The sequence below is a fragment of the Nuphar pumila genome, chromosome 13 (assembly GCF_984573655.1).
Source record: "Nuphar pumila chromosome 13, dmNupPumi1.hap1.1, whole genome shotgun sequence".
Lineage (NCBI taxonomy): Eukaryota > Viridiplantae > Streptophyta > Magnoliopsida > Nymphaeales > Nymphaeaceae > Nuphar > Nuphar pumila.
In genome coordinates this window covers 67,926,252-67,941,769 of record NC_143261.1, presented here as the reverse complement: position 1 = coordinate 67,941,769, position 15,518 = coordinate 67,926,252, and positions in this window count along the sequence as shown.

Genomic DNA, 15,518 nt, shown 5'->3' with positions numbered 1-15,518 from the left:
AGGCAGTAACTCTAGCAAAATTCTATTTATGACACCTAAAATTTTGCATCTAATTTCAATAAAGGGCTTCACTTTTCTGAAATTTTTGATATAGGTTTCAAATTTCCTGAAAACTGCCAAATAGAAACCTCATTATTGAAATTGTGACCCTTTGAAAAACACTTATTTTGACCACATAGAAAAGGAGAGGGTAGGTATCAATATTGCAAAGAATTGGGTATGTCCGCAATTAAGGGTGTAACCGGGTCGGGTCTTATCAGATCTGATTTTGAATTGGGTCTAAAATTAAGACCCAAACCCAACCCAAGCTACTTGGGGTTCGGGTTCGGTACAGCTAGAAACTGTGGACCCATATGAGTTAACAGGTTCGGATATACATCGGGTCCGGTATAATGGGGTTGGGCCTTTAGGAGACCTGTTTTGATTTGGGGCAATTTCGGGTCTAGGTATGGCTGAAAAAAGTACACCCATATAGGTTAATAGGTTTGGGTTTGGATCTTGATATGACCAATATTCTAGATTTAGTTACTCATTAATAAAAATATTATATGTTAACAAAATAAAAGCCTAATAACTATTCTAAATAATGTCAAAATCTGAATATAAAAAAATATATATACATTTTAACCAAACATTTTAAGTTGAAACAAAAAAAAATAATGATATATCATATTAAAAAATGTATCAAATTCAATGAGTTCTCAAGTGTTATAATAGAAAGTATATGCAAAAATGAATTAAAAGTCTAGATTACTAAAATGTGATGTATATTATTTCTAAGTTTATCAACATCTTGGAATGTTTAATTGAAGATATAATATTTACTAATTAGAAACTTTCAAATGGATCCAGTGTGATCGAGTTCAGGTATAGGTTGATTCAGGTGTATAATCAGCTCGGATTCATGATTGGGTTGGGTTCAAGTTTGTTTGATTCTAAAATAAAAAGAATCATTTGGGTTTGGGTACATAATCGAGTCGGATCTATTCAGATTCAGGTCTTCATTTATAATACTCAAGACCCGACCCATTTACACTACAGGTCTATATTTTGGACCCAACCCAAACTCATGGGTCCACCAATATCGACTCGGGATATCAGGTATACCCAACCCGATTACACTCATATCCACAATTACCAAGAAACAAAATGGATACTCCAATGAGTGAAGCAAAAACAAAGATGCATGTTAAAAAATGGTATGAAGCAGGAAGCATAATACAATTATGAAGTGATTATGCAAATGCATAAAAAATACAAAGGAAACACAAAGAAAGCAATATGAAGTATGAGTGTAAGCAATTAAGAAGTGACATACAAACAAATATAAAACCAATGTTCAAGCTTGTTATAAAAAATTTATAATTTTCTAGTATGAAAAATATAAGTGAGGGGCAAGCAAGCAAGAGAGAGCGAGAGGTGTTAAGAAAATAAAAGAGAACTTGTGCAATGAAAAAGAAGTAGGCTTCCCACTAAACGAAATCGAGTTTCTCGTATTTCACAAGTGGATTTCCCAAAGCTTCTTGATGCAGCACATCTGGACTAATCCAACACAGGCGAGGAGTTGGAGGATGATTCACCATTAAAGACCTGTTATGAGAAAGCATACCTGCATATACCCAAGTAAAAAATGATCCATTCAGGCCAAATTAGGGTATAAGGGTATTTTCATCATTTTACACTTTTGCATTTTTTAGATTTTTGTGTTCTTAATATCTCAGAAATCCTCTTAGCTAACTTAGTTCCAAATTTAAGAATTTTTTAAACTATAAAAATATTTTTAAGATTTTTTAATTAAGAATTGAGTTCTACAGATCTGGATAGTTTTAGTACCTATTAGAATCCACTTTGAGTACTAAAAGGTGTAGGAGTATTATGAGTAGATTTTTTTTTGTGGTCCAATAATGGATCTAGACCTTGAAACCTTATTCATGAGTTTAGAAAAATCTAATCCACCCAAGAGTGGATCTTTCTTATTAGCCAAAGTAGAGGTGGTCTCTTCGAGTAGCCAACCCAAGAGAAGCCAACAAATTTGCTTCTCATTGGCCAAGAGAGAGGTGGCCTCTTAAGAAGACCACTCCCAATGTTTTTAGAAGCCTATCAATGGCCTAAAAAGGAGGAGAATAGGGCAAAATCATAAGAGAATGTTTTTCATTGTCCCTCGAGAGAGGTGACCACCCATGAGAACCAATGAGAAGTCATGGCCTCTTCTTTCCCTTATTTAAGCCAAATACAAAATGTTGAACTAGTTTTTTGCCATGATTTGAAAATTTCTGAAAAATGAAAAGTGAGAAACGAGAATACCATGAGAGTGAGTTGAACCGTGGGTGAATGAAATGTGAACTTTGAGCTTGAGTGACTTTGAGAACTTGTGAGAGTAAAGGACGACCCTTCTTCTTCAACGATTTTTCTTCACGTAAGAATGTCTTTGGAGTTGTTGTGTGTACCTAGTTGCTCAACCAATATCGTTCGTGGTGTGATATCAAGCTGGCCATGGAGTTCACTTTGTGGAAGAGCCATCCCCCTACCGTTGGATCTTTGAGTTTGCATTTTTTGTTCACACATATCATGATTGCTTGAATTGTTTAGTTTGAAATTGAACCTATTTGATGTGTTGTTTGAAATCTGAAAAAAAATACTGAATCAAGTTGATTTTCTATTGATTAAATCAATAATGTTCTATTTGTGTTGAATCTGATCTGATAAATTTGTGCTGGAATTTTATAAAATCAGATTGAGTTTTAATAGAATCGTTTGATTGAAATCGAACCCATTTTGTTGTTTTGTTCCTAAAATCATTTTTTGTTTGACATCAATATAAGTGGTGTCATTTCCTATTTTACATTGAGTGTGACATGTGTACGTGATTGTAACATAGTTGGTTGAACTCTATATTGTTGGCAAAGTACCAGTTTGAGTGCCTAGTGGTTTTCAAAACTTGTTTTATATATATATATATATATATATATATATATATATATATATATATATATATATATATATATATATATATATATATGGCTGATTGTATTCAATTTTTGAAATTGCCAGATATGATTTGCTTATGTGTGTATATATTAAACTTGATTAGATTCAGATTTAGCATTTATGTCAATATATGCATTGTATTGAAATTGCAGACTAATCGACGTTGGGATTAGAGGGAGGGTTCTTAAAATTGAAGAATCAATTATAGAATTGTTCTTTGTTGCAGGTTGAACCTCTAATCACTTAAGATAAAATTAGGATATAAATTGCTGACATTTTCGTTGTCTTGTTTTGCCCAAAAATGTGTACTCGCATAGGTCATTTGAGTTGTTCTTGCGCTTTAGACTAACACCTTAGGTATGTCCTTTGTCGCACATATATATATTTGAGTTCCAAATTTAGTTATGTTCTACTTATGTCTTAGACTTACCTTGTTTTGATTTTGTGTTTGAGTTGTCTTGTGATGCATCAAGAATTGGTATAGGTGTTGTCTTAAGTCAAGAGGGCAAACCCATTGCCTATTTTAGTGAAAAGCTTAATGAGGCCAAACTAAAGTATAGTACCTATGACAAGAAATTTTATGCCATAGTTAGAGCATTGATGCATTGTAGGCATTACCTCATTCATAGGGAGTTCATTTTGCATACATTTCATGAAGTATTAAAGTTCATAAATGGTCCGCATAAGTTGAATGCACGTAGAACTAAGTGGATCGAATATTTGCAAGAATTCAACTTTGTTCTCAAGCATAAAGCAGAAAAAGATAACGTAGTACCTGATGCATTGAGTAGGAAAAATTCTTTGCTTACTATGATGAAAATGTCTGTTTGGGTATTTAAAGAGTTTGCTTCTTTGTATGTTAGTGATGAATTCTTTTCTAAAATTGTTGTTGAATTGAGTATTGGAAAGCAAGATAATTTTCCCATGATTGATATTTTTTAAGGTTAATTTGATTTTCATACTTGATTGTTCCCTTAGATATTGACTTATCTCTGGTTTGCATAATAAAAGTCATTTTGGTAGAGATAAGACAATGAAATTAGTGTCATCATCATATTATTGGCCACATATGTGTAGAGATGTCACTAGGTTTGATGAAAAATGTCATATATGTCATGTAGCTAAGGGTGATGCTACTAATGCCAGTTTATATTTAGTCTTGCCCATCCCTGAGAAACCATGACAAGACATAACCATGGATTTTATCCTAGGATTGCCCAAAACACCTCATGATTTAGATTTCATTTGTTGTTATTGATATGATGACTAGATTTATCTTATTTAAGAAATCCATGGATGCATCTCACATAGATTACTTTCTTTTTCAAAGAGGTTTATAAATTGCATGATATTCTAAAAACCATTACTTCAGATAGAGATGTTAAATTTGTAAGATATTTTTTGCAATAATTGTAGAAGAGATTAGTTACTTTATTGCATTTTAGCATAATTCACCATCCACATACAGATGGCCAAACATAGACAATTAATAAGTCTTTAGGAAACCTATTGAGAGCTTTGATTGGAGATAAGCCTAAGTCTTGGCCACATATCATTGCATAAGCTGAGTTTGCATTTAATAAATCTGTCAATAGATCCGCTTGTTATAGTTCAATTTCTATTTTGTATGGGTCTAATCCTTATTTTCTTGCAGATTTAGCATTTATTCATATTATGAGTCCAATTTTAAATTATGTTTAGGATTGTATTGTTTTTCTGCATGATATTCATGAGCAGGTACATCAAAAGTTGCAAAATAGTGCTGGTAAGTATAAAGCTTATGATAAGAAAAGGAGAAAGATAACTTTTGAACCTGGTGATTTTGTTTGGGTTACTTTAACTAAGGAAAAAATGCCTAATGATATGCATGGTAAATTATCTAATAGGCATATTGGTCTTCTTGAAGTTACTAATGTTATTAATGATAATGTGTATAAAGTAAAATCATCAGCTCATTTCAAGACTTCATACATGTTTAATGTCAAACATTTGGAGAAGCACTATAAAGATTCACTTGATGAAGACTCGGCTCTGAGGACAAAGCCTTTCGAGCATGGGGAGAATGATGCAGCACATCTGGACCAATTTGATGCATGTGAGGAGCTAGAGGATGATCCACCATTGAAGACCCACTCTGTGAAAGCATACTCAAGTAAAAAATGACACATTCATGCCAAATTAGGGTATAAGGATATTTTGTTATCATTTCACATTTTTGAATTTTTCAAATTTTTTTGTCGTTAATATCTTAGAAATCTTTTTAGCTAGCTTAGTTTCAATTTTAAGAATTTTTGAAACTATAAAAACATTTTTTATATTTTTTAATTAAGTATTGGGTTTTACAGATCCAGATAGTTCTAGTGCTGTTAGGATACATTTTGGGTACTAGAGGGTATATGAGTACTCTGGGTATATTTTATTTTGTGATCCAACAATGGATCTGTGCCAATGAGAACTCATGACCTCTTCTTCTCTCTATTTAAGCCAAACTCAAAACGTTGAACTAATTTTTTGCCATGATTTAAAAAATTCTAAAAAATGAAAAGTGAGAAACGAGAATACCATGAGAGAGCTGAATCGTGGGTGAGTGAAACATGAACTTGAGAGTGAGCTTGAGTGACTTTGAGAACTTATGAGAGTGAAGGACACCCCTTCTTTTTCTTGACGTCAAACTCAAGGACATCTTTAGAGTTGATGTGTGTACCTGGTTGTTGAACCAATATCGTTTGTGGTGTGATATCGAGCTGGTCGTGGAGTTCACTTGGTGGAGGATTCGTCCCGCTACCATTGGATCTTCGAGTTTGCATTTTTTTACGCACATATCATGTTTACTTGAATTGTTTAGTCTTAAGCTAAACCTATTTGATGTGTTGTTTGAAATCTGAAAAAAAAGACTGAAACAAGTTGATTCTCTGTCGTAATTTCCTATTTGTGTTGAATATGGACTGATAACTTTATGCTAAAATTTTATGAAACCAGATTAAGTTTTAATAGAATCATTTGATTGAAATCAAACCCATTTTGTTGATTTGTTCTTGAAATTATTTATGTTTGATGTCAATCTAAATGGCGTCATTTCTTGTTTTATGTTGAGTATGACCTGTACATGACTGTCACATAGTTGGTTGAAGTTTGTATTATTGGCAAAGTATCAGTTTGAGTGCCTTGTGGTTTTCAAAACTTGTTTTAATATATATATATATATATATATATACACACTATTTACGTGGCTGATTATATTCAATTTCTGAAATTGCCAGATCTGATGTGCTTATGTGTGTACATCTTGAACTTGATTAAATTCATATTTAGCATTTATGCCAATATATGCATTTTATTGAAATTGCAAACTAATCTGCATTGGGATTGGAGGGAGGGTTCTTCAAATTGGAGAATCAATGATAGAAGTGTTCTTTGTTGCAGGTTGAACTTCTAATAACTTAAGATAAAATCATAATATAAATTGCTATTGTTTTTGTTGTCTTGTTTCACCCCAAACCGTGTCTACTTGCATAGGTCATCCGGTTTGTTCTTGCACTTTAGACCAGCCCCTTGGGTCTGTCCTACTTCACACATACACATATTTGAGTCATACATTTAGTGTTAGGGAAGTATTTTCATTGCATTTCATTTCCCTTAGTCAGTTTTTCCCTTAGTCAGTTCTTGTCATTGGGTTGTTCCTTCATGAACTTAGCACTAGTGGGCTAATACACGCTCGTACTTGCGCTCAAGTAGGCCCCCTATTGCAAGTTGGATGTGGGAGAGATTTTAACAAATTATGAGGTATTTGGGAGAACATGTCATTTTTACAAGGATATTACAGTTATTTTTCAATCACAAAATGGACTCCATCAAACCAGCATAAACTTAGTTGAATATATTATTTTTGTCCAAGAGAGGCTGAATTAGGGCTTTCAATGGGTCGGGTTTGACCCAGACCTGACCCATACCAGACCCTGTAGGGTCAGGGTTTGGTACAGGGTCAGGGTTTGGTGAATGCTGATAACCAAGGAGGTCCCATTAGTTAATCCATGTCAGAAACAAAGGGTTCGGTTAAATATGGAGCCAGGTATGGTTTATGAAATTTTATACCAGATTCGGGCTGACCTGAGTTCTAACTAAGATCCACAAAATTTTAACGTAAAAAATTAAGATAAAAAATATTATTTTACAGTATGGTCCGGGTCTAGTTCATGTAATCCTTATAGGATCCAGGTATGGTTTTTTCTTAAGTTTGGTCCAATTGGACCTGAGTCCGGACCCGGTACCAACATATTAAATCAGATTTGGGTTTGGTCCCACTTGGGTCCCAACCAAACCTGACCTGTTGACAACCCTAGGCAGAAGCCTGACTCAGCCAAGAGAAACAATGTGAAAATTGCAAGCTGTATTTGGTACTTAATGCCGTAAATGACCTGAGGGCTCCCATACCTCATTGATAAAGTAGAGAAACTACAGCATCGTTTAAGATGCATATCATGAAATGGGAGAATAATTGGTTCCTTCTCAAATCATTTAAGATGCAAATCATAACTTCCATTTAAGAACCAACCAACCCAACTACCACAACCACCAGGACTGATTCTTAGATAAGCTCTCTCTCTCTCTCTCAGACACACACACATTCACACATATAGTGCATCCATTGTTGTGCTGAAGCACCAGAACTTCTGGTGGTATATTCTTGATTTACATAGGTCTAATCTCCGAAGGCAAAAATAACAAAAAGCTTATGTTTAGCAAGTACTGCTAACAGTTTTATATGCTAAACTTGACAATAGCAAGATGATTTGGAACATTTTTAAACAATCGTTATCCTTATGAATTTCAAACTTTGATTTGTTCACCATCTTGGAACTTGAATCTTATAATGGCATGTTGGAGATGATTAAAGCTATTAACATAGTAAACAAACCATGCTAAACACCTCATTACGGTTAGATCTAACAGTTGGCAGCTAAATCCATGGGAACCGTATCGGATACCACAGTGGCATCGCGGTTCTATAAAATTCAACTTTCAAGATAGAACTCATAATTCATGAAGATGCTTTAAAGATGGCCTAAAACATCACGTTGGATCACAATAAGTGCCACAGCGAGTTCTGGTGGTTCTATATCACAAAAAGTGCACTCTATATATAATATGGGGCTTATCTATTATGATATGAAATCACCATAACTTATGGTGGTAAACTCTTGATTTAAAGAGATCTAATCCCCGAAAATGAAAACTAACCTTAGGGATCGTGTTGAACATGTTCTGCTTACTATAATCATGTGTTAAAGTTGGATCCAATATAAATTCATGGGCCAATTTTATATCCTTGTGTTCATGAACTGTAAGCCAATGACTTTTCACTATGGTATGCACATATGTAATAACACAGTAGATAAACCATGTTAAACATATGCTATAACCATGCAAACAAGAGTGTGTACCACAAACACACACACACACACACACACACACATATATATATATATATACATGTTACAGTCGTTTTTACATGCGATCTAGTAGATAATACCACTTTTTTTTTCACAAATTTTCAATTTTTTTTTTGTAGATATAACTGTATAGATGTAATGTACATAGTTTCTTTATTAGAAAACAGGTTTGGATTAAGTTTTTGCATCATGCAAGTTGGTTTTCCAAGAGCTTAAAAAATTAATGGCTCATAATTTACCAAAATTTTATGACTCAGAAAAATATATTTTTACATGAAAAAAAGATGCTTATGAATGTGATTGCTAGCAAACAAATCATGCTAAACACATCTACGAGGTCAGATTAAGTGGATACAACTTGCACCAATAATTTTCCAAACAGATTGTACAGATGAGGTAAAGAGTAGTATATATATATATATATATATATATATATATATATATATATATATATATATATATATATATATATATATATATATATATATATACATGTTCAGTCGCTTTCTAGTCTTTAATATGTGTGGTTAGAGATGACTTTCATTCAGAAGGCTAACGCCACCCTTACAAGCCACGCCACAATATCTTAAGGGCAATTACAAAAACGTTCATGTTACAATAGCTTGAACAGCAAGGGCAATTAACAAAACAGTCATGATACAACAACTTGAACAGAAAATTCCTTATTATGTGTAACACAATATGACCCAATTAAGTAGATGGTGTGGGGTTAGGTTGTGAGTGTACAATTCCTTCCAAATCCAGCCTACTCGATTGAGTGATGCGTCAAATCTTGACCTGCTACGTGACCAACAAAAAGTGACCAACTTGGGAAATGATTCATTATTTTCTTTTTTGATGAAAAATTCGGTCTTAAATGCAATGGAAACAAGAGGTTGGAGGCACTTGAAAGCAACACACGTTTTTAAACAAATAAAGAAGAATATAGATTTCAGTGACTAGTTACTTAATTGAACCAAGTCAAGGCCATCACAGTCACTACTTTGAAATAAAGAACCTGCTTCCCGATTTTTGCTCTCTCTATATATACACACACTAAAACTGCTAGGTGCTTAATCCATCCATGTTTGATGAAAACACGTGCTGACCGTCCATCGCGCGCGATGGATGGTCTTTGCGCAAAAAATATGAAAAAAAGTGTTTTTGGTCTTTAGCAGAAGCGCCACTAAAAACCCAAAAAAGGATGAACACGTCTTTTGGGATTTGTTTTTAGTGGCATTTTTAAGCACGCTAAATACCTAATAACATATTTTTGAGTGGTTTTCATCATTTTTGCAGAGAAAAATGCTGAGCGTCCATCATGCGTGTGATGGATGCTCAATAATAGTGCATTTTCATCGAGCACATTTTGATTAAACACCTACCACTCAGTCATATATCTATATATATTATTTAGACAAAAATATGCTTTAGATAATCCAATTGCATTGTATAAGCAGATTTTCTAAAGGCTTCAATAATTCAAGAGTCTACAAATGCATAAAAAGTTCATGATTGAGAAACAACAATGGCTATTCATTCAAGCCTTCCAGTAGAACCACTAGATCTTCAGCAAGATGAAAAGCCTCAGCTTCCCTATGTACATGTTTATGTGCCTTGGATGAGCATAATTGTTTATACTAAAAATCATCGTACTGTACGATTCATTAACTACAACTATGGATGACGGACTTATGTCTTTGTCGTCATCAATCCAGTCTTCAAGTTTGTAGAGGAACATCATGAGATAATCTTTTGTCTTATACTTCATTCTACCCAACACAGTTCTACTAACTAGGTGAGGGTGATAGGGCGGTTGCTGAACAAACTCAAATTATCGGAACACTCGAATAGCCATCTGACGCTCAACTTCATTCATGTTGTGCAACCAAATGTCCCTCCACATGATGCCCTTCCCTTGTACAATCACAACATCCTTCTCTTGGTCTGCATTTTTGTAGGAGCACCACGTTACCTGTAGAATGAAGTTTCATTCATAGTTAGTCCTATATCACATTATTTATAAAAACATAAGAAATTATTTCAAGAATATTTTTTTGTGCCATGATCAATGCACATAACTTTGCAGTGCATTAGGCCCTTCCCATGTGAGGAGCCAACACTCTTCGATCATTTTCCTCCTTTTTGCTGCATGAGCAACTTCACATTGCAACACATAAAAATTTAGAGAGATAGTCACGTCTCATGAGCCATCCAATGGATATGTGCTCTCATATTCAAATCTGCAAGGATCAATATAGAGATTAATACAAATTGATAAACAGTATAGTACATCAATAATATTAAATAATGTTTGAGTATAAATAAAAAGTTTATGTATAATAAAGAAATAAATACCTCAAACAACACCAACATGCCAGAGATGTTAAGTCTTTCATGCCTCATGCTACTTAAACTTACATATAGGTGTGCAAGTATTGTGGCTCCTCACGCGTATTCATCGATAAGATCCAAGTCGTGCAATAGTTTCAAGTACGATTCATAGATCATCTTCCCACCAATGTCGATGAATAAACATATGCTAAAAATATAGAGCAAAAATGCTCACATCGTTATCCACCTATGACCGTCTTTTCCTCCAAAACATGATAGCTTTCCATTCTTTGTTCTCTTCTTGTTATGGTCATAGTGGCTCCTTAACCATGCTAACTTGAGCCTTTCACCTTCGAATGCATTGCTTCTAGATAAAGAAGACTCAAGCACTCAAAATTTCCCTACTAATGTGCACTCGCTGGCTCCCCATGACACTTAAATTCAGTGATTTGTATCATGTCCTTCAATGTATTGGTCATCTCAATATTTTCAAATTAGAATATATTGGTTGACAGATTCTAGAACTGCACAACAGACTCTAAAACTGCAAGAATTTTTGAAAATGCATTTAATCTAACCACTCTGCTTCCTCCTTTAGTTTTAGGAATCACTCGTGTGCTTGAAACTAATAGAATCAGTGCATGTGAGTTGTTGGATTTGATGAATCTTGTCTATGTGGATCTTACAGTCAAATATCAAAGATTACTTATTGAATATAAGACTCAATCTCATATCACAACATATATGATAAATTAATCAATAAATTGTCATATTAAAAAAACTTGTCTTATAAATATGCTTACACACACAAGTATAACATTTTAAAAATCGAAACAAACTAATCAATTAATTGTAATATTTAAACTAGTTATTCTAAATACATGCTTCAAACATATATGACAAATTAGTCAATGAATTGCATAATCAACATAATTACTTATAAACATGCTTATACACACACATGAATATAACATTTTTAAGATTGAATTGCAAAATTCAATCTAATTATCATATAAACATGCTTCACATATATATGACAAACTAATCAGTCAGTTTTATATTCAAACTAGTTACCCTAAAAACATGTTTCAAATATATATGACAAATTAATTAATGAGTTACGATACTAAATATAGTTAACTTATAAACATGCTTATACACACACACAAATATAAAATTTTAAATATTAAATTGTAAGATTCAATCTAGTTATCCTAAAAGCATTCTTTATACATACACGACAAGTTAATCAATCCATTATAATATTCAAACTAGTTATCTTAAAAAACATGCTTCAAACATATATGACAAATTAATCAATGAATAACAAATGAAGATAGTACTTGTATACAAGCACCAAACTTTATTTGTGACCTCTTCTTCAGAGCATGCACTTGCTCCGACAAGGGTTGATCTACCACTTTATTATCTGGGACCTCCACCTCAAACTTCTGAGGAGTATTATCTGATCCTTCCAAATGATCCCCTTAAATATTCGTGCACTCTCCAACCTAACTTCAATATCCTTATAAGCAAAAGCCTGTGCACTCTACACCGCAACCTCAACCCTTAGTTGAGCATCTAATCCAACCAAAGGACTCTCATTCTTCTCTACTCCTTGAAGACCCTCCACATTAACCTCAGCCTTAGGGTTAATATCTTTCCCTACCCTTGTATAAGATCCTTCTCTATTCTCCACACTCTTTCTCATTATCTCATCATTGCCACTACAAGTGGTCGCGTTTCTAGCTTCTTCTAAGATGGGAGACAAGAATTGGTTTGTAATCTCGTCAACCTTTTTTTAGCTTTAGACTTAGATTTGGAAAACATTGAAAGTCTCTATGAAAGTGTTAGATGTTCGTGTTTGAGTATAGATTTCTAGGTCTCAACTTTGTGATGCTGCATTTTCTGTGAAAAATGTCTGACACCCAGACTTGCGGCCACATAGTAGACTCCCTCTCTACCCACTTGTCAAGCTTTGTCGATACTTCAATGTAGGAAGTATCACACAATTTGTAATATCTTCTCTTTGGCATTTATTGCTGTGTTCCAACAGTAGCCGATGGGGCCCAAAATAAAAACCTAGTTTATGCAAAAATGGTCCTGGGTTATAGAGAAGGGTTTTTTAAAATGAAGCGTTGCATTTAACACTCGTACAAAATTTTGCATAAGAAAGAATTTCGAAGAGTCCTTACTCCTAACATTTGTGAAATTCTTCAAAGTCTGCAGATTAGTTAGCAATTCTGCATATACAAAGCATAATCGCTATCCAAATGTGAAACTCATACGATATATGTGAATTTTATAAAATATTTGAGATGTTATGATTTTAGTTAAAAGAAGTTCACAAATTTGGTTATGCAAGCTCCATACTATATATGAGAATTTAGTAAAATATATGTGATGTTACAATTTCTGTTACAGGAAGTCTGTGGATTTAGTTATGCAAACTTTGTACTATATATGTAAATTTAATAAAATATTTATGATGTTACGATATGTTTCAGTTACAAAAAGTTTATGAATTTAGTTATGTGCACTTTGTGCTATATATATGCAAATTTAGTGAACTATTTGTCAAGTTATGATAGGTTTCAGTTATAGAAAGTTTACAAATTTAGTTATGTGAACTTTGTATTATATATGTGAATTTAGTAGAATATTTGTAAAGTTATAATAGGTTTCGGTTACAAGAAGTTTTCAGATTTGGTTATATAAATTTTGTACTATATATACAAATTTAGTATAATATTTGTGAAGTTTGGACAAATTTTAGCTACAAAAAGTCCATAGATTTGGTTATGCGGATTTTGTGAGATATGCAAAAAAAAAATGTGAATCTACCTTTTATTGAGAGTTTGCGATACCTAAAGATCGTACCAATATATCATGTGAATTGCTGAAAGTTTGCTTGTGAAGGGCAAAATGGCCCTAAAAAGGTCAAACAATTGCAGATTTGGACATGGGACAAATTTCAAAAATTGTGAAGCATTTCTAAAAACATGTCATTTTTGCCATACACTACGGTCATTTTCCGTTGTTTATATTGCAATGCTATAGACAATTCCTTGTTTCCATTAAAAAAAAAAACCATAAATAGGTGCATGTTTTTATGTTGAAAGTACTTAATCAAAAGTGCATTCCCACTAAATGGACCACCCTGAATACATTTGCCTGATCAAATTGATGAAACAAAACTCCCACTTGTAAGTGTTAACAAAAAATTGTGGTATTCTAGAGTATAACCAGTATTTTCTACATACACACATGGAAAAAGTATGGTTTAAAAATAAACTAAAACATCACGTTGAAATCAACTTTGACACACAAAAATACAAAAATAGTAAATAAAATATGGTAAACATGATCGAGAGGTAAGTTTTTGCATTTCCATATTAGATCTATGTAAACCAAGTGTGTACTATAAGTTATATTGGTTTAGTACTAAAATAAAAGCACCTCTATATTGGTGCTTCTATCGTGGTATTGTACGTCCATAATTTATGGTAGTAAGCACTTGATTTACTTAGTCCCATGCCCGATATTATAACAAACTTTTTTAGCAGCTACAGTGGAACAACGCTAGCCGTCCATCAGATGGATGGCCAGCACGCGAAAACATGCAAAGAATTCTGAAAAATGCATTTTTGCACATTTTCTAGGCTTTAGAGTGCCGCTAAAGGTCACAGTTTTGAACTGTCACTAACGTCCCCAGGGACATGCCCAACATTATAACAAACTTTTTTAGCAGCGGTTTCAACTGCCACTAAAAGTCTCAACAGAATTGGCCTTTAGCGGCAGTTCAGAACTGCCTAAAGGCTTTTTGCATGAAAAAATTATGCTTTTCAGCATTTTATTGCGCAAAAAATGCTGAGCCTCCATCACTTGTGTATTGGATGCTCAGCAACATTCCACACCATTGCTCACCTACCTATCACTCATATATATATATATATATATATATATATATATATATATATATATATATATATATATATATATATATGAAAAATGGTTGAGTTGTGGTAATGGGAGGAATGGTAGGTCTTGTAAGGTTTAGATACCTTTGTCAAGTTTTCATGGTTAAAAAATCTAACTGACACTATGTAGCATGGCAGTTCTTTTCTTTTCTTTTTTTGTTTTTTAATATAAGTATGAAATCTTAGGGATATAACCAATGTTGTCAGTATCGCTTTCCCGTTTGGCGGCCAACGATTCAGGTGAATCGACCGATACCGATACTCAAGTGAATCATTCTGAATCGGCCAAAAACTAAATTAAAAAATATTATGTGTCAATCAGAAAGTGATGCATGTTAAAGCTATTAAAATAATATTTAAAATTAATTTTAAGTATTTTTTTTATATTTATTAAAAAATAACCCATTCAAGAGTAAAACGTATCAATTTTCCGCCGATACGCTATACTGACAACATTGGATATAACCCAGTGAAATTCGGACTAGAGACCCCTCAATTATAATAGTCCGACCTAACCATGCAGCTATCACAAATATGATTGGATAGCTTGGCAGCTGCCCTCAACACTAAGTAGCTTGACAGTTGAGGACTTAAATGCAATATATTACATACACATTAATTGATGGCCCAATCCCCAGAAAGATGTGGCATTTATCTCCATCTACACAGACTGGTAGCAGGTGGGCCATTATCATAAACATATATGATTGCATCTCACCCTATATATATATATTCCTCATACTGGAATTTCTTCACATCTCTATTA